Here is a 24,176-nt window from a genome sequence, read left to right on the forward strand (position 1 = left end):
CGCAGCTACTGTGCCATCAAACGCAGCCACTGTGCCATCAATTGTTACCACTGTGCCATCAATTGTTACCACTGTGCCATCAATTGTCACCACTGTGCCCAGCAATTGTCACCACTATGCCATGCCATCAAACGCAGCCACTGTGCCATCAATTGTCACCACTGTGCCATCAATTGTCGCCACTGTGCCCATCAATTGTCACCACTGTGCCATGCCAAAACGCAGCCACTGTGCCATGCCATCAAACGCAGCCACTGTGCCATCAATTGTTACCACTGTGCCATCAATTGTTACCACTGTGCCATCAATTGTTAACTCTGTGCCCAGCAATTGTCGCCACTGTGCCCAGCAATTGTCGCCACTGTGCCCAGCAATTGTCGCCACTGTGCCCATCAATTGTTGCCACTGTGCCCATCAATTATAGCCACTGTGCCCTGTAAAATGCTGCCACTGTGCCCTGTAAAATGCCCCCCCCCACCTGGCACTTACCTTTCTGGGGTCAGTCATCCTGCTTCTTCCATCCCTCGATGTCTTCTCCCGCCCTCAATGACGCTTCAGCCAATCAGGTTACCGGTACCCAGAACCGGTGAACCTGATTAGCTGAGATGCCTGTCAGTCCCTTGGATAAGCTTTGGAAGCCTTTTACAGCCTGAGGGCTGTAATCCGAAAGCCTATCAGAGCCTCTTGCACAGCCAACCAGCTGCCGTTATTCAGATGGCCGGCGCTCGCCAGGGGGCCGGCCATCTGAATAGTCGGCGGCAGCGGCAACAATACATAGATTCATGCAATGCATGAATCTATGTATTGTATCAGTGGCGGTGCGGGAGCCAGAGGGGGCGCGCTCCGGCGCCCTCTATGGACGCACCGCCACTGGTTAGATCTCCTATGTGACCTCCCTCTGGCCACACAAACAGTTATGCCCTGTACACACAATTGTTTTTTCCATCGGAATAAACTCAGATGGGTTTTTCCGACGGAATTCCACTCAAGCTGTCTTGCATAAAAAAAGGCCACACCAAATTCCGACCGTCCAAAACGCGGCGACGTACAACACTGCGATGAGCAAAGAAAAATGAAGTTCAATGCTTTCGAGCATACATTGACTTGTTTCCGAGCATGCGTGTTCCATACAGATGAACAAGAAGTTCTCTTTCTAATTCCGTCGGAATTTCCGACGGAAAAAGTCAGATGGGGCATATACACGGTCGGAATATCCAATGAAAAAATTCCGTCTGACTTTTTTCATCGGAAAATTTCAAATGTGTGTATGAGGCATAATATAGACCTGACGGATTCTAACCCTTCTTCATGCTATACAAAATGCAACAACAACATTTGACTAGAGTTCTTCTTTAACAATATTTTAATATAATGTCAGCTGAACAAGTACCATGAACCATGAAACAAGCTCCACTATATTTATGATTTATTTAAATAAGAGATGTGGGGGAGCGTTTGTGTCTTCCATGTGTTTTGAATCATTGCTCAATCTCTAACAGGAAGGCAATTCTTTAAGCTATTTGATGTAATAAGATGTCCTGTCAAATCTAAGATGGTGGTGGCTTAAGCCTGTGAGCACAGTTCATTTCCAACCAGTTTCCTTGAATTTAAATCTAAAGACCAGTCTCTAAAAAAAGGTAAAGTCATGTGTAGCTTAAATTATTTCCTGAAACTCTGAAAAATGATTATACAAACAGGTGCAAAAAAAATCTAAGATTTACTTAACAGATGGCATATGCCAGTTCCTTGTGGATGCTGATATGTAACACCTCATTTTCCATCCTGAATATATGAAAATGTTAAAATATACAGACTCACTTTCATCCTTAATGCAAATAATGTAAATTAAGAAATAAAGGGAACATTCCAGATACAAAAAAAAATTATCAGTGTCGCTAGAACTAATTTAAAAAAATGACTTGAATGTATATGAGTAAAAGGAAATGAGGATTGGTATTAAAGTTGTACTCCAGTAAAATAAAAAAAGTTATCTTTGCAGAGAGGATTTCCCCACACTGCAAGGGTTAAATGCTATTTTTTGTCTAGAGGTAACAGAGAAAGCAGTTTTAATAACCGTATCCCTTGCTTCCTTTTATTTATGATTTTTTATTTTATGTAGATCAAATATGCTACATTTAAAAAAATACAGAATTGAACTATCATTGCACCTAGTGTTGAAAGGTCAAACAAAAGCACCTGTATATTTAAATATGTCTTAAAAGGGTTGTAAAGGTTTGTTTTTTATTTTCTAAATAGGTTCCTTTAAGCTAGTGCATTGTTGGTTCACTTACCTTTTCCTTCGATTTCCCTTCTAAATGTTTTTTTCTTTGTCTGAATTTCTCACTTCCTGTTCCTCATTCGAGCTGTTCCGGCTGGGGGTTAGTCAGTGTACTCGCCCTCTCCCTTGGGACTACATACCTGCGGGGAGAGGCTGTGAACGTTCACAGCATCACTGCAAAATATATTGCGACTGGATATTCTTACATTGGAACTAGATCTACTGTTGTACATGGAGGATTTTGATTTTGTAAGAATTTCAGATACTTCAACAGCTCTCATGATTGGCTGGCAACTATTCAAGGATATTCCCTATAACACAGGGATAGAGAGGGTAAAAAATGGGGAGGTGTATGCCTGTATATCAAAAATTATGTACAAGTGAATGTGAGAGGCTACATCACTAATGTAGGAAGGGAGGAGGTGGAATCCTTATGGGTAGAGCTAAAAGGGGAAGAAACTAGGGGAAAAGTAATATTGGACATTTGCTATAGGCCCCCTAATCAGAGGGACCTCCTATTACAATTTGGATTAGCGGCAAGAATGGGAAGTGTCATTATAATTGGAGATTTTAAATATCCAGACATAGACTGGGCGGAAGGAACTGCGCATTTATCTAAAGCTTGCCATTTCCTAAATGTCTTGCAGAACAATTTCATGGGTCAGATGGAAAATACACCAACAAGAAACAAAGCGTTACTAAATCTACTGATTACCAACAATACAGACCTGATCACGGATGTGGTAATATGGGGCAATTTAGGAAACAGCGATCACAGGTCAATTAGTTTCAGTATAAATTACACAAATAGGAAACATAAGGGGAATACAAAGACATTTTCAAAAGAGCCTAATTCCTTAAACTATGATCCTTGCTAGAAGATACTAAATGGGATACAATCTTAGGAACAAAGAACACGTAGGAAAAATGGGTATGCTTTCAGAGCATATTTGCATCCCAATGGTAAATAAATTTAAAAGAGCTAATAAAAGTCCTGGGTGGCTTAACTCCAATGAAAAATGCATATAAAAGCAAAGGAGAGGGCCTTCAAAAAATACAAGGCTGAAGGATCATCATCAGCATTCCAACTTTACAAAGAATGCAACAAGAAATGTAAGGGCGCAATCAGGTTGACTAAGATAGAACACGAAAGGCACATAGCGGAGAAGAGTAAAACAAATCAAAAGAAATTCTTTAAGTATATAAATAGTAATAAAGGGTAGTTAGATGATATTGGTCCCATAAAGAATGATGAAGGGAATCTGGTTGCTAAGGATGGAGAGATGGCGAAGGTATTGAATTTCTTCTTCTTCTCAGTCTTCACAAGGGAACCGGGGGGATTCAGTAACCAAAACTGCAATGTTTATCCTCATGACACGTCACAGGAAGCACCCTCATGGCTAACAGGGGATAGAATTAGAAATAGACTTGAAAAACTTAACATTAATAAGTCACCGGGACCAGATGGCTTGCACCCAAGGGTCCTTAAGGAACTCAGTCAAGTAATTGCCAGACCACTCTAATTTTTACTAACAGTCTACTCACTGGAATGGTACCAGCAGATTGGAGAAAAACTAATGTAGCTCCAATATTTAAAAAAGGGCCAAGATACCTCCCTGGGAATTACACTCCAGTTAGTCTAACCTCAATAGTATGCAAGCTCTTGGAGGGGATGATAAGGGACTATATACAAGATTTTAGTAATTAAAACAGTATCATTAGCAGTAGACATGTGCACACTGAAATATTTTGTTACTCCCGAAATTAGTTTTTATTTATTTTGTTTCATTAAAAAATGCATTAGTCCGAAAATCCATATTAATTAAGGTCGAATCTGTCATTGAAGGCTCATGGTGTCTGTCGAATGTTCTAAGAAGATTCGAAAATAGCAGCTAAACTGTACGACCCCCGCAATCGTACAATCGTTCTGCCTACAAGCTATAGAAGAATTCTAATGTTGTATGACGCTAGTAATAATTATATTTATAAATTATTATTACTAGTCAACCAGCATTCAAATTATTCTATAGCCTATGGGCCGAGCATTTGACCAGAAATGTACGATTGCGGCGGCGTACAGTTTAGCTGCTTGTCGAATCTTCTTTGAATTTTCAACAGACACCAAGGGACAGATTCATGTTTAAATCCGGCGGCGTAACATATCCCATTTACGTTACACCGCCGCAAGTTTTCAGCGTAAGTGCTTGATTTACAAAGCACTTGCCTGTAAACTTGCGGCGGCGTAGCGTAAAGCCGTCCGGCGCAAGCCCGCCTAATTCAAATGGGGCGTGTATCATTTAAATTAGGCGCGTTCCCGCGCCGAACGTACTGCGCATGCTCCGTTTTGAAATTTCCCGCCGTGCTTTGCGCGAAATGACGTCGCCCCGACGTAATGTTTTGAACGGAGACGTGCGTTACGTACTTTCGTATTCCCGGACGACTTACGCAAAAAAAAAATTTAAATTTGACACGGGAACGACGGCCATACTTTAACATGGGCTGTCTATTTTTACACCACCTAAATAGCAGCCGTAACTTTGCGACGGGAAAAGCCGACTAGCGACAACGTAAGAGAATGCGACGAACGCGCGTACCTATCAGCAGATACTCCGGCGTACTGTTTCTGTGAATCTGGCCCCATAAGCCTTCAATGACAGATTCAACGTTTGTTTGTTTTTCGCTGCTTTGTCGAATAGTCTACCCCAACACTGTCTCTATAATGTTAAATCTTTTCTATCTATGTCCAATCTTTCCTCTCTATGTAGAATAATCTAATAGAGTTAGGCTGAATTCACACCTCCGCGACAAAACGCCCGACTCCGGACGCTCGTGCCGCTGGAGGGGAGAATTCCCATTGCTGTCTATGAGATGGTTCACATCTCATAGACGCCGTACGCCTGCCGCCTGAAAACAAGTCCCGGACCCTTTTTTTCAGGCGGCATTGGCGTTCGGCCATAGAAAGCAATGGGAAAGATTTGTTAAAAAAAAAAAAAAGTTACACGAATCGTGGCAAAATACGCGGCGTACGCAGCCTTAAGGTTAGGCACATTCGACCGCAGATTCGATAGACACATATTGCTATTGTCAGCATGATGTTGAATCTCCTATCTATATCGAACTGTTGTAGCAACAAAAATGAAAATAAAGCATTTTTTCTATGTCGGATCTTTCGGATTTCTGATTTTGCACGTTTGTTTTCGTTTGTTTGTTAAAACAATAACGAAAATACGCGAAATTAGGACAAAAATGTATTCGGACGAAAACGAATGCACATGTCTAATAAGCAGTAATCAGCATAGATTCATGAAGAATCGTTCTTGTCAAACTAACCTATTACCCTTCTATGAGGAGATGAGCTGCTATCTAGATAAAGGAAGGCCCGTAGATGTGGTGAATCTGAATTTTGTAAAAGCGTTTGATACAGTTCCCTTAAAATCTTTACTGTACAAAGTAATGTCTTTCAGCATGGACCATAGGGTGAGTACATGGATTGAAAACTGGCTACAGGGGCGAGTTCAGAGGGTAGTGATAAATGGGGAGTGCTCAAAATGGTCCGGTGTGGAAAGCGGATTCCCCCAGGTTCTGTCCTGGGACCAATCATATTTAATGTATTCATAAACGACCTGGAGGATGGAATAAACAGCTCAAACTCAGTATTTGCAGATGATACTAAGCTAAGCAATAATTTCTCCACATGATGTGGAAACCTTGCAAGAAGGTTTGAACAAATTAATGTGGTGGGCAACTACATGGCAAATTAGGTTTAATGTAGAAAAATGTAATAAAATGCATTTGGGTGGCAAAAATATGAATGCAATCTACTCACTAGGGGGAGAATCTCTGGGGGAATCAAGGATCGAAAAGGACCTGGGGGTGCTATTAGACGATAGGCTCGGCAGTGGCATGCAATGTCAGGTTGCTGCAAGCAAAGCAAACATAATATTGGCATGCATTAAAAAGGGGATTAACTCCAGAGATAAAACGATAATTCTCCCACTCTACAAGACTCTGGTCTGGCCGCACTTGGAGTATGCCGTCCAGTTCTGGGCACCAGTCCTCAAGAAGGATGTGCTGGAACTGGAGAGAGTCTAGAGAAGGGCAACAAAGCTAAAAAAAAGGACTGGAGGATATTAGTTATGAGAAAAAGTTACGAGCACTGAACTAATTCTCTCTGGAGAAGAGATGCTTGAAAGGGGATAACATTTCAATGTACAAATATCGTACTAGTGACCCCACAATAGATATAAATCTTTTCCACAAAAGGGCATTCATAAAGTCACGTGGCCATTCACTAAAATTAGAAGAGAAGTGGTTTAACCTTTAACTGCGTAGAGGAATCTTTACTGTAAGAGTGATAAGGATGTGGAATTCTCTTCCACAGGCAGTGGTTTCAGCGGGGAGCATCGTTAATTTCAAAAAACTATTAAATACGACTACAAAATACAGGGATATACAATGTAATACTAACATAAAACCACACATACAGGTTAGACTTGATGGACTTGTGTCTTTTCAACCTCACCTACTATGTTACTATGTAACATAAAATAATGACCGCACTCCAGGATACAAGGAAAATGCTTTATTCCATAAAATCATCCAACATCATAGAATAATTTCCCAATAGCATCATGACACACTTGGAGGAGAGCATGGTTGATGCTTTTTATTAAGTTCTTCGCTAAGTCATAACTAAGAGGGTTATGACTAAGCAATGAAATTTGTGAAACGTGTCTACCATGCTATCCTCCATGTGTATCATGATGCTATTGTGAAATTATTCTTTGATGTTGGATGATTTTATGGAATAAAGCATTTTCCTTGTATCCTGGAGTGCAGTCATTCTCTTTCGTTGTTGGATTACCTGGTCAGATCACGGACTGGACCAGCAGTCCAATTTGCAGTGCCATTAGTTGCAGGCAGTCTGAGAGCATCCCAAATAATGCAGGACCAGTAGTCGTGCATTGTAAGCATGGATGCCAAAGAGCCAGCCCACAACCTACAGCTTTGGAGAGTGAAGACGAGTGCCAGTTTCCTGGGAAGCGAAGGATAAGGTAAGTAAAACTGTCTTTTCTGTTTCCATTAGACAAAAATAAACAGTTGATCTAAGTGGTGAGGTGGTAGCCCCACCGCATAGGTAACTTTTAATTTTCCCTCGAGTTCCGTTTTAATATCACTTACCTATAAGTTACTATCTCACTGAATCATTATGCTGAAGTACTATACAATGTACCTTTTATTTATTTTGTTAACAGTGAAGACTTTAAATCTGTTTCTCCTCCTAACCTACCATGAGAGCAGTACAAAGGCTGTAGGGATGGGCTTGATGTTTAAATCAAACGTAAGTTCAACTCGAACATCAGGTGTTCGCCCCTTCGCTGAACAGCGAACAATATGGGGCATTCGTGGGACATTCGGGCGCCGCGGAACACGCCATAATGCACTGTAAGATCGCAGTACATTAGTGTCTGATGATTGCGCCAAAGCATGCACCTGACCTTCCTATTTAAAGGAATATTTCATTTTTATTGTTTTAAAATCACTGCTATTAAAAAACCGGCCATTTTAAAAAACTTTTTTTTGCATTGATACATGTCCCCTGGGGAAGGACCCGGGTTCCCAAACACTTTTTTTATGGCAATAATTTGCATGTAAGCCTTTAAAATTAGCACTTTTGATTTTTCACCTTTGTGTCCCATAGACTTTAACGGTGTTTACATGTTCGCACAAATTTTTTGTCTGTTCACTAGTTCTGATGCAAACCGAACCGGGGGGTGTTCGGCTCATCCCTAAAAGGCTGTTGTCGACCTCTTTCTAAAAATGCTAGCTGTCTGGATATTACATTACCCACTAGCTACAATACTTTAATAACTCAGATTGAGAAAGACAGAAAAAAGTCCCCTCACCCTCCCCTTAATCCTTTGGGTTGCAATTATTTTTAGTCAAGATAAGAAATGACAGCTTCTATATTTCCCTCATGACAGATTTAGTTTAGAGCAGAACTCCAGGGAGATATAAATTAATACATTAATTAAGCTCTGTGGGCACCCTTAAATGTTGTGTTTATATTTCAAACAGTATAAATACCTTACTTAAAGTGGATGTACACCCTCACATATACCCAGTAAATTGAGTAGCCTCAGGTGACACACAGGGATGAAACAAATCTCCCTACAGGAGTTTTACATGTATACCTGCTGTCTTCAGCTTTATATACTGTTTAGAAAGTTCAGATTGTGTTAGATTTACTCTTCCTGTTTAACCACTCCAGGCCCAGAAGGATTTACCCCCTTAACAACCAGGTCATTTTTTGTGATACGGAACTGCGTCGCTCTAACTGACAATTGCGCGGCCATGCAACGCTGTACAAAAAACAAAATTGGCGTCCTTTTTTCCCCACAAATGGAGCTTTCTTTTGGTGATATTTGACCACCTCTGCGTTTATTTATTTTTTAAACTATACACAAAAAAAGAGCAAACATTTTGCAAAAAATTTAAAATAATAAATGTAGCGCTAACTCAGTAGGTACAAAAAAGTGTATAGTGCAAAAATATCAAGTAACAAAATCAATAAACAACAAATGCATAAATAGTCTAAAAGTGAACAACAGTGCATGTGAAATAGTGAAAAAGGATCCACAATCTTCAATATCATCTAGAAATCACAGTATTCAGCAAAGATAAACACAGGGACTACTGATCTCGGCCACAATCGGAAGTAGAACGTCACCAGGCGTTTCCCGACGTGTTGCGTCACAGATCACATGACTTTCTCAAGGGCTAGAGTTGGGTATACGTAGCTGGAAATAAATACACCTCTTATTGTCATAGCAGCCTGATAGCGGGCATTTAAAATTTCTACTAAAATAAATATTGATCATAGCATTGTTCCAGGCAGTCGACAACTATTAAATATCTCAAAGGCATCATTATATGACAACATTTTTTAATATATAAAAAAATAAAAATAAAACCATGATGAACACAACTGGCTAATAGCAACATCCGCTGACGGTGGCTAACTAGGTATAATATGATGAGCACAAACATTTTTAGCACCCACTGCTATGCCTTGCGTCTGTCTATAGAGTACTTGGTCATGCCAAAAATAATTATAGGAAAGACACTTAAAGGAGTTGTAAAGGAAAAAAAATGTTTTCCCTAAATAGCTTCCTTTACCTCAGTGCAGTCCTCCTTCACTTACCTCATCCTTCGACTTTGCTTTTAAATGTCCTTATTTCTTCTGAGAAATCCTCACTTCCTGTTCTTTTGTCTGTAACTCCACACAGTAATGCAAGGCTTTCTCCCTGGTGTGGAGTGTCTTGCTCGCCCCTCCCCTGGACTACAGGAGAGTCAGGTTGCCTACTAACACACAGCTCCTTTCTCTATCTGCAACGTAGAGAGCGTCCCGACTCTCCTGTAGTCCAAGGGATGGGGTGAGCACGACACTCCACACCAGGGAGAAAGCCTTGCATTACTGTGTGGAGTTACAGACAGAAGAACAGGAAGTGAGGATTTCTCAGAAGAAATAAGGACATTTAAAAGCAAAATCGAAGGATGAGGTAAGTGTAGGAGGACTGCACTACGGTATATGAAGCCATTTAGGGAAAAAAAAAATCCTTTATAACCCCTTTAAGTATGAAACATCTTTGGACACATCTTTAATTCACTAAATGTTCTTAGAGTCCACTTTGTAGCCTGTAGGGCTTCATAGTAATTAATGATGGTGTACAATGATGATACATCAGCTGTAGCTAGACATAAAAAAAACAACTAGTGGGTTTTGAGAGACGTTTTTCAGCTGTAAAAACGCTCTAACGCTGATAAACGTCGATAAACGCAGATATACGCTCAAAAACGTCACTTACCAGCGTTTAACGTTTTTGATCAATTGAAAAAAAAAATATTTTCTTCAACAAAGAAGCGCAAAAAAACACTAACGCAGAAAAACGCTAAAGAACGCTAATAAACGCTAAAAAACCCTATTGAAAAAACGTTGAAAAAAGCTGAAAAAAGTTGAAAAACTCACTGCAAAGCTACTGGCGTTTTTAAAACGTTATTTTAACATCCAGTGTGCTTGAGGCCTAAGGGCGTTTTTTTGTTGAATACATTTTTTTTTCAATGGATCAAAAACATTAAAAAACGCTGGTGAGTGACGTTTTTGACCGTTTATCGGCGTTTATCAGCATTAGAGCGTTTTTACAGCTGAAAAACGTCTCTTTAGAACCCACTAGTTTTGGGGTTTTTTTTACTGCTCAAAAACGCCACTGCCCAAAACTGCTGATAACAGCCTATGTGTGCATGGACACATAGGATGACATGATGGAGAGTTTTAAGCCACCTGACAGCGTGCTGTAAGAAAAAAAAGCTTTGCTTGACTGTCAAAATGCAAATCCAGAACAAACCTGATCGCATGCTAAAAATCTGATGATCTTGATGCATTTTACACAAAAGTTGCAAAGTACACACCTTTTTTTGAAAACACAGCACGGTCCTCTGTGATGCTTGCTCATGATTGTTGCCTAAAGGAAAAGAAAATACTGAATTTTGACATGTAATCTTGTTGAATACTTACTCAATATAAAATTACATGTACATTCATTATGTGCAAACGGAGCAAAACAAAAAAAAATGTTGTTAGCCTGTTTCCCATGCTGGTTTTTCATTGATTTAGAACCGTCCATACTGCATTTGGTCACTAGATGTTACTAAAAATCATAGGAATCTCTTATGATACTTAGCACCATCTAGTGGCCAAATGCAGTGTTTTCCCTTAAAAAAATAAAACATTTATAGCCAGATTCACGTATGGCGGCGTATCTTTATGCCGGCGTAGCGCATCCCATTTGCACTACGCCGACGTAACATAGTGAGGCAAGTACTGTATTCACAAAGCACTTGATCCCTAAGTTACGTTGGCGTAGCGCAAATGGCCCGTGTAACCCCACCTAATTCAAAGTAGGCATGTAGTGGGCAGGCTTCATTTAAATTAACCGCGACCCCATGTAAATGAGGGCCGTTGGTACGGCGCATACGCGCACATGCTCAGAATCACGTCACAAATACTCATTGCTTTCGACGTGAACGTAACCTACGCCCAGCCCCATTCACGTACGCTTACGCAAACAACGTAAAATACGACGGTTGTTCCGTCGTCCATACCTTGCATGGGCTGCGCCATCTTTTTGGTGGCTTATCTTTACGCCGGAAAAACGCCTTACGTAAACAGCGTATCGGGCGCAAGTCCGTTCGTGAATCGGCGTATCTAGGTCATTTGCATATTCGACGCGTAAATCCACGTACTCGCCCCTAGCGGCCAGCGTAAATATGCAGCCAAGATACGACGGCGTAGGAGACTTACGCCGGTTGTATCTTGGCCAAATTTAGGTGTATCTGGTTTCCAGAATACGCTTAAATATACGACGGCGCGCATTCGGACTTACGACGGCGTATCTACTGCTACGCCGTCGTAAGTCTTACTGAATCCGGCTATTAATCAACACATTGAAACAGCCTAATACCATTTATTTTTGGTCCATTTGCACATGATGAACATACATGCACTCTCGATAACTAATTATATTTTCAATGGCAGCTTTAATCTTTCCTTCAGCACAGATTTTCTTTGAAATATATATTTTTAGGACCAGAGGACTGAATTAAGGTTTTTGATAAACAGAAGTCAGCCTTAGGAATATACCATTTATAAATGAAGTGACAGGCCAGTTCCCTGTCATTAACATTCTGGATGAGGATGGATGGAATTCTCAATCTTCCCAAGTTCACTTTTGAGCTATTTCTTGTGTGAATCCTCTTCACTGTTATTTTTCGCCCCCAAGGAAGCCGCCATCTGTAACATCAAGTGTTTATCTTTTGTCACTCTGTTTATTGTAACACTGCAGTGCCACACACCGTGTTGACTGCCATAAACATATACTAAATAACCTGCAGGACTATAACCGCTCGGTTTGTCAGTGCAGCACTCTGTTATAAAAAAATATACCCCAAAAATCCACAAAGATCCCCCTAAACCCTTTACTTTAAAGTGATTGTAAAGGTTTTTTTTTTGTTTATATTTTTAATAAAAACATGTCATACTTACCTGTTCTCTGCACAGAACAGCCCTGATCCTCCTTTTCTAGGGCCTCCAAGGAGAGCCCTTTTCCTGGGGGCACCCGTGCAGGCGCGTTCTCGAGTCCTGCTGTTGTGTCCTTTAAAACAGACAGCAGGACTCAGCTCTGCCCCCGGCTCCCATGTCACTCGATTTGATTGACAGCAGCGGGAGCCAATGGCTCCTGCTTCTATCAATCTATCCAATGAGGATCCGAGACAGCGACTGGGGCTGCTGGGCTCGTGTTCATCGCTGGAACGATTGGGTTTAGGTAAGAAAAAAAAGGGGGCTGGGGGAAGCTGCAGCACAGGAGGATTTTTACCTTAACGCCGCTCGTTTTAGCCTCGCTTTACCGCCAACGTGGCCATGGCTTCTATGCATTAAGGTGAAAATTCTTCTTTGCTTCAGCTAGCCCCAGGCCCCCCCCCCCCCCATTTTTCTTATCTAAACCCGATCGCGATGAACACAAGCCCATTGGCTCCAGGCGATGTCTCAGGTTCTCAAACGATGCTTTACCATTGTTTTAGCAGCGCTTTTTGGACACTAGCAGGGCGCTTTTAACTCTTAATAGCTGTTGTGGCGCTTTGGAAGCGCTGCTGATTCATTCCAATGGGCAGGGATAAAGTAGGAGCACTGTATACAGTGCTCCTACACCGCCCCAAAGATGCTGCTTGCAGGACTTTTTTTTTTGTCCTGCAAGCGCATCATAACAGTGTGAAAGCACTCAGTTTTTCACACCGGGAAAGCTTGAGAGACAGTTTTCAGGCGCTTTACAGGCGCTATTTTTAGCACTAAAACTGTCTCAGTGTGATAGGGGTCTAAAGTGAAAAACCATGAGACTTTACAACTCCTTTAAAGCTAAATACTTATATAAATATTTCATATGAGACTTTACTTATTAAAGGATTTGTGTTTCTGCCGTGTTTCTGCCATGCAGTTCTAAAATTTACACAGCTTTGCCACACAGTACAGCATACCTCCCAACATTTTGAGATGGGAACAAGGAAAAACCTATTATCAAAAGTAAGTAGACTTAGGACACACTTAGGACACACCTCCAGGGCCACCATCAGGGGGGACAGCCAATACACTTGTAAGGAACCCGAGCAGCCCAAAGGGACCGGCCAGAGAGGTTCAGGGCCGACTTACACCCCTACAGCAACATAATGACATTAAACTTTTAGCAGTCAGTCGCTGGCCAGCGTGTAGCTGGCCACAGAGAAGCACTACCTGTATGCTGCAGCCAAAGCTGGGACATGATTTAGCATATCATAAACACTATACACAGACATCTATACCATCCATTGTTCTGCTGTTGCTTGTAGTTTCACAGAGTTTAATATATTTAAGTCAGTGATCACTGTGAATTCAATTCAGTTCTGATTTGCACATTAATATTGTCTCCTGGTTATACATCATCTATTGGATCAGCTATTCTGCTTTCTTAATCAATATTTTGTCTAACACCCTAGAGAATAAAATGGTGGTCGTTGCAATACTTTCTGTCACACAGTATTTGCACAACGGTCTAACAAGCACAGTTTTTTTTGTGAAAAAATACACTTAAAAAAAATAAAAAAAAATAAGACAATAGTAAAGTTAGCCCATTTTTTTTATATTGTGAAAGATAATGTTACGCCAAGTAAATTGATAGCCAACATATCACGCTTCAAAATTGCGTTTGCTCGTGGAATGGCGACAAACTTTTACCCTTTAGTGCTAGAATTATTGCTCCCCTTCTACCGATCGCGACGATACCTCACATGTGTGGTTTGAACACCGTTTTCATATGCGGGCCCTACTCACGTATGCATTTGCTTCTGTGCGCGAGCTCGGCAGGACAGGCGCGTTTATATATTTTTTTTTATTATTTATTTAACCTTTTATTTTTATTCTACAGCACATACATTGAAACCACTGACTGTGGTTTAGATGCTTGACTATAGCTTACTTTCATGAAGAAATAGGCTAAGTCCCGCAAAGCGTAACTGTGTCAGAAATCACAGCATGCGTGTCATCACCCAATCTTGCAAGGGATGATGATCCAATTTCTTACTGTGTAGTATACAGATATTACTTCACATATGTGATTTTGCGTTATGTTATGGCCTCATTGTATGTCTTTTATGTTTTATTTTTTTTCTCGTCAAATTTGTTTATTGAAATTTTAAAAGTCAGGAAACAAGTTCAAAAGCAATACAGGAATATACAATAGTAAGGTACAGTATAACTTCTAATATGACTAAAAATAAAGTTGTCCCATACTTTAATCAAGAGATTGATAACTCAGAGAGACAATTTCCTATAGTGTGAAGAGAGCAAAAATTTCTAAACATAGACTATGAAAAAATAATAGAGTCTCAAAATATTTATAATTTGAGAATTTCTATAGTTCTTAATAAAGGAAGCGTTTAGAGATTATTGCTCTCATATTTCCAGTAGGAGCAAGTTCCAATATTTTGTAACATTGTAAGAACAAGAAATACAATTAAAAGTAACACTATGTGAACCTGACGAAGGGAAAGAAGTATAGGAAAAGAAAAAGGAAGGTAAAGTAGCTAAAGGGTTAAAAAAGGAAGAAAAGAGGAGAGAAGAAGGGAAATGAAAGGGAAGGGATCTCTGAGGTAAGGTATATTTTCATAATATCATAATTAAATATGGGAATAACTTAACTGTACAGGTAATTTACCGCACAATTGTCGGTTAAATCGACCATATCGCAAAAAATGGCCCTTTCATAAAGAGGGTAAATCCTTCCGGTACTGAAATGGTTAAAAGCCAATCAAAGCAATGTCAATTGCATTGAAGCTTGTCTATGCCAGTCCTTACAAATTAAAAAGACTAAACATTCCCTTTAAGAAAATGCATCTGTGTCCTCTCACAAAGAACTTGCCATAAAGTGGCACTGTATTTTCTCTAGAAGTATTTATATCTTTGCGCGTCCTAGATTCAGCAAGCAATGCTAAAGCTCAATGACTACCAGGATACTTGCAAGATGAACTAAAATTGCAACCTTGTGCAAATATTTGTTTTCTTTTACCTTCTTGGTATATTTCTGGTAAAACCATTCTAGTTCCCATATAAGTCCATTACGGGAACATAGCATACATACTGTATTGTAAAGCGATATCCAAGCACGGCTGTCCTAAATACATACCTAAGGATACAATATACGCCAGGACTAAAACCTTTTATTTACATTGACCAAAATGTTTAAAGTAGGAGACAGCAGATGCTTAAAGGGTCTTAGGGGGTTGAATTATTTGTCAGACTTTGGTAAATTATTACAAAAGAAGAGAATTAGGGTAATGAGTATATGTGCTCGGAAGAGTTAAAGGAGACCACATTCTTTCTGAATCTTCGATACTTGACAGTGTCTCTTGAAGTGATTTGTGGTTGGGCTGGTGAATCGCTACCATTACGTTTATTTGAAAACTATCCAAAAAATATGTATACATGTCTACACTAGCATCTCTGCTTACAAAGAAAATTATAAATATGAATTTATTGTTCATGAATCTGTTAGTAATAATGTGATTCAAACCCACTCAATGTGGTGACATTTTCCATGATTCACATATTTTTTGACCTGGTGAATTTAGGATAAGTTCACACTTGGTGAATGTTGGTACTTGTCTATAATTCTCTGGGCAGCCTTGGACCATTGTCAGTAGCTTCAGAGTATCCAATAATGGAGGGGAATTGGATGACCCAGTATTCCATTACAAAAGGGGAGTTTTACAGCATACAATTCTGTTGGGGCAAACGCACTGCAGTTGTGACCTACATTTGGGGTGTCCTGATTGTTGCATTGACAGCCGCTGCAGATCGCAAGGGCAGTGCATTTGAAATGCAGTGCTGGAAACATGCAGGCAACATGGGTTTCCTGAACCGAATACTGATGTTAACAGGTCCTGAAAGACTTCTCTTGCTTTCACTATCCCCGGCTGCATGGGACTGCTTCATGGTTTTAGGGTATTTCACACTAGAATGCAGTGAGAGAAATCCATGTTCCTGTGCAGCTTCCCACACCAGATTTCAGTTGCACTGCCCTTGTGATCTGCTGTGGGTGTCAGTGCAAAATTAACGACACCCCAAAAGCAGGTTGCAAAAATTATTGGGGGTGACACCATGTTTTACCTCACCAGGTCACACCAACCCAATTGATGCCACTGGCAAGGCTGCAGTGTGCTAATCAGGGTTTAATAATGTTGGATGTGACCTGAAATCATTGGAATGCGACTTCCTGCATACCTCTTTAAAAAGACATGTTACTGTAGCATTACCCTTGAAGGAGCTGCTGATTTGATTTGGGTGGCATGTTACCTCTATTTTCTCCGCCGTCTAGGGTACTGGATGAGAGCTGTAAGAAAGTCAATGTCCACACTGTAGGTGTCTTTTTCTGTGCTTTATTACCCAACAGGGTAAAAATGGTAAAAGTAGTAGGAGGTGAGATGATAGAAGAAGTGTTAGATAATGGATTCAGGCGATAATGGATTCAGTCCTGCTTCCAACGACATCTTGCATCGCCACTCTAGACAGAGTGGGTATAGTGCATCTGGATAGGCTGCTCTCACCGGACTAGCAGCCAGAGTGTTACTCGAAAATTTCGCAAAGTCTCTGCCACAGACCTTTCCAAAGGTGGAGATATTCTCAGTCCAAAATCCTTCTCAACACTGGATTAAGCACCCGGATCTCCCTTGAACAACGTTTAGTAATCTCAGTACTGATAGGCGACCATCGTCCAGCCTCTCAGAAACTAAGTGTCCTTCGATGAAGCAGTAGGCCTCTCTTGAGATACCAGCCTTGTGCTCGGTATTTCCCAGACAGGTTCTCCATCGATCGGCTTCCTCCTTCGGGACGGACAGCACAGGACAACTCTGCAGCCGCAGACTCAGTCTACACACTGAGCCTGCCAGGTAGATTCTTTGCTCTGGACCAACGTGGTCCTGGAGCCAGGAAGACTGAAGCACACACCCCAGCCATGAGGCCCACATACGGGGTGGTGGGAAGACTGCCCAGGCAGACGGCGGCGAAGACGACCCTGAACTCATGGAGTCCACCCCCTAAATACCCCTCTCCAGCATGCACAGTGAGGCGATCAACCCTCCTGATTGGCTGCCGAGGAGAAACATCCACACTACCCTGACTCTACTGCTGCCACCTGTTGGTCTGGGATGGAACCAACTCTCCAGACAATGACAGTGTACACACACAGTACAGCCAAAGCTGGAACATAAGCCCTGAATTTAGCAAAATAAACACAGTCAGAGGCAACTAATTCTCTGGCCACCCTCTAAATTTACAACAGCACCGGCTATGAAAGTAGCCAGGCGCTACATTACACAACATAGCAGAACTCAAGCACCTGAGCTGATGAGGGTCACAGGTATCAGGCAGTGGAAGGAGGGTCAGAGGTAGCAGGCAGTGGAAGGAGACTGGATACATGAGGTGCTTCAGAAGTAAAAGCAGCAGTGCTTCCTCTAGACTGTATTATAGGAGAAAGAACAGGGAGCATGCACATGCAACATCCACCTAGTGGATGGCGTCAACACTCAGTTCTCTCAGAGTTAACCATTACCGCAAAGATAGCAGTGGCAGGGATTTTAAAAATGTTGTCCAATGGTATTAACTGTGGGGTAGATCCCAGTGCTTTAGCATGACCAGCCTTACTTGCTATTTGAGTCTTTAGAGACATACCACACCAGAGGCTTTACCATGGCTCCGAACCTGAAGAGCACTTTGCAGCTTGCTAAGTACACAATGCAGATCCCAGTACCAGAAGGTGAACTTCCAAGCTAGCCTCACCACATCCAGAGTGCTACGCACTACACAAATCTTTAGAGTCCGCAGTGCACTAGAGCCTGTGCCATTGATCTGGACATAGAAAGTGCTCTGTGAATAAGTAACACAGTAAACAGAGTTATTAAAAGCACCACAATGTAGAGACAAGTGTCTGAAGGTCACATTCCAGACTAGCCCCACCATCTTCTAGTGCTGAGGTTATGCTGATCCAGATAGCTGCTGTGTTAAGGCTAGCTCAACAGCGCTTTCAAAGTCTTGAAAGAAGTCACCAAAGAAAATAAATATAGTTTACCTAGTACCTTGACTGGGAAAAAAACATAAGAATAAAAAGTCTAGAAAAAATATAGTTTTAATTCAACAGAGCAAAGGCATATGCATCCAACCTCCTAGGACACTAGCAATAAACTAAAGTGTGATGATTTGCCAGGCCAATTTTCAACAGTGTTGTTACACTTTGAATAACAATTGCACGGTCATGCAATATATAACTAATAATAACAACTATTACTAACAATTAAATTATAGGTATTGACATTTTCTTTCAAATTTGGCTGTTAGTGAACGTAAGGCCGCGTACAGACGAGCATACATGTACGATGAAACCGGTCCGCCGGACCGTTTTCACCGTACATGTCTGCCCGGGGATTTCTGTATGGTGGCTGTACTCACCATCATACAGAAATCCGCGCGTAAACAATACGCGGGGCGTGTCCGCGCCGTCGCCGCGTCGCCAGTTCAATGCTTCCACGCATGTGTCAAAGTCATTCGACGCATGCGAGGGATGGCGGGCGCTCGGACATGTACGGTAGGTCTGTACAGACGACCGAACATGTCCAAGCGGGCAGGATTTCAGCGGGCTGTTTTAAAACAAGTCCAGAAATATTTGCCCGCTGGAAAAAGGCCCGGCGGGCAAATGTATGCTGGAATCCTGTCCGCTCGAGCCTACACACGACCGAACATGTCTGCTGAAACTGGTCCGTGGACCAGTTTCAGCAGACATGTTCGGTCGTGTGTACGGCCCATAACAAATACAAATGTATCCAACGTTATGAATTATCTGAAATAACCAATGCCGCATCAAAACGAATGGAACATAACTAATAATTAATAATAAATAATAATATTAGTAATAAAAAAATGTTTTATTTTTATTTATTATTATTAATTTGTTAAGTCCCATTTATTTAGATGCCGCATTCGTTATTTTGGATAATTTGTAACTTAAATTTGCATTCATTACTTTCATAAAGATCCAAATTCCAAAGGAAATTCCAATACCTATAATTTATTAGTTAGTTATTTTTAGTTATTTATTATTTCAGATTTTCGGATTTACAAATACCGCATTTAAATGAATGAAACATAACAAATTATAATTTTTCCAAATTTACGAATTTATTCAAAATAACAAATTTCAATTATAATGAATGCCCCGAAAAAATAAAAGTATTAGCCAGATTCAGGTAGAGATACGACGGCATATCAGTAGATACGCCGTCGTAACTCCGAATCTGCGCCATCGTATATTTAAGTGTATTCTCAAACTGAGATACGCTTAAATGTTGCTAAGATACGACGGCATAGGAAGACTTCCTACGCCGTCGTATCTTAGCTGTCTATTTACGCTGGCCGCTAGGGGCGTGTACGCTGATTTACGCCTAGAATATGTAGATCAGCGAGATACGCCTATTCACGAACGTACGCCTGCCGTCGCAGTAAAGATACGCCGTTTACGTAAGGCGTTTTCAGGCGAAAAGATAAACCACCAAAAAGATGGCACAGCCAATGTTAAGTATGGACATCGGAACCGCGTAAAATTTTTCTATTTTTTTACGTTGTTTGGGTAAGTCGTCCGGCAATGGGGCTGGGCATAATTTACGTTCACGTCGAAACCAATGAGTCTTTGCGGCGTAATTTGGAGCATGAGCACTGGGAAACGTCCACAGACGGCGCATGCGCCGTTCGTTCAAAACATCATTTACGTGGGGTCATGCTTTATTTACATAAAACATGCCCACCTCTTTACAATTTGAATTAGGCGCGCTTACGCCAGCACATTTATGCTACGCCGCCGTAACTTAGGACGCAAGTGCTTTTTGAATACAGCACTTGCCTCTCTAACTTGCGGCGGGGTAACGTAAATTACATACGCTACGCCCGCATAACTTTAAGCCGCCGTACGTGAATCTGGCTATATGAAATTAAAACAAACATATTTTTCGGCAGTGCACATTTCTAAAAACGATTCAGTCTTCAGACTCTTAAGACGACATGTGGCCACTAAATGAAGTTGGATGAGAAGTGGTTTAGCCTTAAACTGTGTAAGAAGTTCTTTACTGTTAGTGATAAGGATGTGGAACTCCCTTTCACAGTTGGTGGTGTCAGCGGGGAGTGTAGATCAATTAAAAAAAACTTTTAGATATGTTCATTAGAGAACGCAATGTTAATAAGGAGTGACATAAACACACACACACAGGTTGAATCAAATACACTGGTGTTTTTATTCAACCTCACCAACTATGACACTAGGATAGGAGGTGAGTGACTAGGAGGCGGTGATCATTATAATTTATCAGAAATATTGGAGGCAGGGCTGACACTACATGCTTTTTTAATTTAGCGCAAAAAATACACTGTGTTGTCATATCAAAGAAGAAGGTAGGAACATAGGGCCAGATCCACAAAAGGGATACGCAGGCGTATCTGCTGATACGCCGTTGTAACCCTGTTTCTATCTATGCGGCTGATTCATAGAATCAGTTACGCATAGATATCCCTAAGATCCGACAGGTGTAATTGTTTTACGCTGCCGCTGGGGGGAGTTTGCGTCGTAAACCAGCGACGGGTATGCAAATTAGGAGTTACGGCGATCCACTACGGTTTTTCGCGTTCGCTACGTCGCCGCTAGTATAGTTTCCCGTCGCAAATTTACACTTTTTATTTGCTGCCCTAACTTTAGTCAGCAAGTGTATTGCTGTCTAAAGTATGGCCGTCGTTCCCGCGTCGAAATTTAAAAATCAACGTCGTTTGCGTAAGCCGTCCGGGAATACAAAATTACGCTACGCGCGTTGCCTTTCGAAAAAATGATGTCACGGCGCGCAAAGCACGGCGGGAGTTCGGAAACGGAGCAGTACGTCCGGCGCGGGAGCGCGCCTAATTTAAATGGGACTCGCCCCATTTGAATTGGCCCGCCCTGCGCCGGCCGGATTTAGGATACACCGCCGCAAATTTCAAGGTAAGTGCTTTGTGGATCGGGCACTAACTAGCTTTGTGGATCTGGCCCTTAGTATACACACGTATTGCAGTAATGTATAAATACATGTGTTTTGTTTTTCATGTCTTGTGGTTTAAAAAAAAGGGTCTAATTTTTTTAAGTATCTGAAGGAAGAGCAGAGTGACTTCATGATTAATTTTGCCCAAAATTGCAATACTTTCAAAAATGTGCTGGTTTTATAAGGGGGTTAAGATCAGCGAGGTGCTTGCCATCTAATTATTTACTATTCACATTTTTACTGAGAATTGGGAGTAATGCTGTCGCTATAATTCTGGTACTCTGGCACTGGATCTACCAATACTGAATTGTTTGCAGCCACTCTGCTCATGCCTCCTCACCTTTTACCCGATCATGAAAGGGTTTGTATTATGTGAACTCAAAGGCCCGGATTCACATACATCGGCGCATATTTATCTTTTTTACGCTACGCAGCGCAGAGAGGCAAGCATTGGATTCACAAAGCCAGTGCTGCCAAATCTGTGCTGGGTTTCTTAGGCGTAAGTCGTCGTAAGTGGAAGTGGGCGTGAGTCACGCTAATGAGGCGTGACCCCATGCAAATGATGGGCCGAGCGCCAGATAGATACGAATAACGAATGGCGCATGCGCCGTCCCGTTGACGCATCCCAGTGCGCATGCTCAGAATCACGTCGGAACTAATGCCTAAGATACGATGGATCACTGCCTACGGCGTGAACGTAACCTACGCCCAGCCATATTCACGTACAACGTAAACAACGTAAAATACGACGGCTTGTGTTCCCTGGTCCATAGGTTTGCATGGGTTGCGCCTCATATATGGGGCATAACTTTACGCCGGACGTACGACTTATGCGCACAAGTCGTAGCCTGCGTCGGACAGACATACGTTCGTGAATCAGCATATCTCCCTCATTTGCATATGTAAATAGAAAATCAATGGGAGCGCCACATGCGTCCGGCGTAAATATGCGCCCACGATACGCCGGCGTAGGCAAGTTACATCGGTCGGATGAAGCCTATTTTTAGGCGTATCTTAGTTTGTGGGTCGGCGCAAAGATACGACGGCGCACATTTGTACTTACGACGGCGTATCTTGAGATACGTCGGCGTAAGTGCTTTGTGAATCCGGGCCAATGTATACAAAGTATTCTGTGAATGAACAGTGAAGGAGAGGGGTGGGCACAGCAGCTGCTGTTTAGTGCATCTTTTCCATGGGAGCACTGGGAAAAAGAGATAGCTATAGTCTCAGGAACTCAGTAAAAAATGTAAATAGTAAATAAAGGGCATACACCTCATTGGACCTAACCTTTTATAAACCAGCGTATTTTTAAAAGTGCTGAAAAAGTGGCTTGGACAAGCTAAATAACATCCTCAACATTACTGAGCAAGTCCAGCTGAATGTGATTACTACTATTCATTTAATGAACCCCCACTAATGACCTTGTTTCACACATTTTCGCCTTGGCAGATCCTTTTCTAATTAAAATTTATTTTCACCAGCCACAAAGGTTTTACCCAGATATTAACACAAGAATTTTATGTAGAATTCTTTTTTTTTGGTCCTGGATTCTCAGAAGCCATAGTTATGAGGCCTAATTAGGAGTACAGTATATGCATGCAGGATATATTGCAAATTGTTCTCAAATTTGCAGATATGTAAAGAAGTTTTGATGGTCCAATAAAACACTGACACCTTTAATGGAAACGATCAACTTTACGAAATGTATGCTTCAGCTATGGTAAACATTTTATTTCTATAGCAGCAATAGCAGACATACAGTATAACATGAAATACAAATGCAATTTTCTCAGTTTGAAAGCACATTCTTATGGAGTTTACATTCATACCCTGACAGTCTAATTAAAGCTAGTTATTTGTATAAATAAATACACATGAAGATGTCTGGCAAGCTAAAGCCCCAGACATAGAGGTGTTGTTATGAAAAATTTGCATAGCAGTTCACCCAGTGAATGTGCACGTGCATTTGTTCTGTGTGAATGGGTCAAAAATGAATGTTATAAGGATATTTCCTGTGCTGGAAAATTCAGCCTGCAGGCTAAATAAAAGAAATTTAACAGACTCCTCCATCCATACTAATAGTACAATTGTGAATCCTACTGCATACACCTCCAGCTGTCACAGTGCCCAAACAGTACTGTTCAGCTGACAACAGCTTGCACTGATGCATATCAGTGTTTGTGTTCATGTGCATTGACATCATTTTTTTAATGCTTTGTGTGGATATCAGGGGTGGACTGACCCATTGGGCGCTCTGGCACTGCCCGAGGCCATTAGGCGGCCATGAGTGGCTCCGCTAAAAAAGGAATAGCATGGGAAGCGGCTCTAATAATACCTCTCACTGCACTCTGCTCCCCACCAGCCCCTTCTTCCTTTCTATCCACCGCAGGTACCTGTACATGACATGAAATCACCTGGGACGGACGATAAGAGAGGAGGGGCCAGAAGGGAGCAGAGCGATACATGAGAGGTATTATTATTGCAGACATCGGTTGAGGTTGTGCACTTTTTTATTTTTACAGCAGTCTAGAGATAACAGCGCTGCCATGGGGGGGGGCGGGGCAAGCCAGTACAGATGTAGGGGGCCACAGTCTTCAACAGGACCGCAGGAGGCCCCATGAGACTCTCCTGGTACCTCTGTTCTGACGTATTGGTAGTGAATTCTTGAGCAAGTTCCAGTAACTTGCTGGCCTGATGGGGGCGCACTAGC

At 41.5% G+C, this 24,176-nt stretch overlaps 1 long non-coding RNA gene across 1 annotated transcript in view; it reads right to left on the minus strand.

The window, feature by feature from the left end:
* Nucleotides 1–8,795: 8,795 nt before the first annotated feature.
* The window catches only part of LOC120908942, a 255,744-nt gene continuing 240,363 nt past the window's right edge, over nucleotides 8,796–24,176 (minus strand). Inside the window, exons 5-7 of the long non-coding RNA XR_005741193.1 lie at nucleotides 11,979–12,128; nucleotides 10,748–10,800; nucleotides 8,796–9,078 (exon numbers count right to left, since the gene is read on the minus strand). This is a non-coding gene — a long non-coding RNA (uncharacterized LOC120908942). The remainder of the gene's footprint in view (nucleotides 9,079–10,747; nucleotides 10,801–11,978; nucleotides 12,129–24,176) is intronic.

This window comes from Rana temporaria, chromosome 8, assembly GCF_905171775.1.
Source record: "Rana temporaria chromosome 8, aRanTem1.1, whole genome shotgun sequence".
Taxonomy (NCBI): domain Eukaryota; kingdom Metazoa; phylum Chordata; class Amphibia; order Anura; family Ranidae; genus Rana; species Rana temporaria.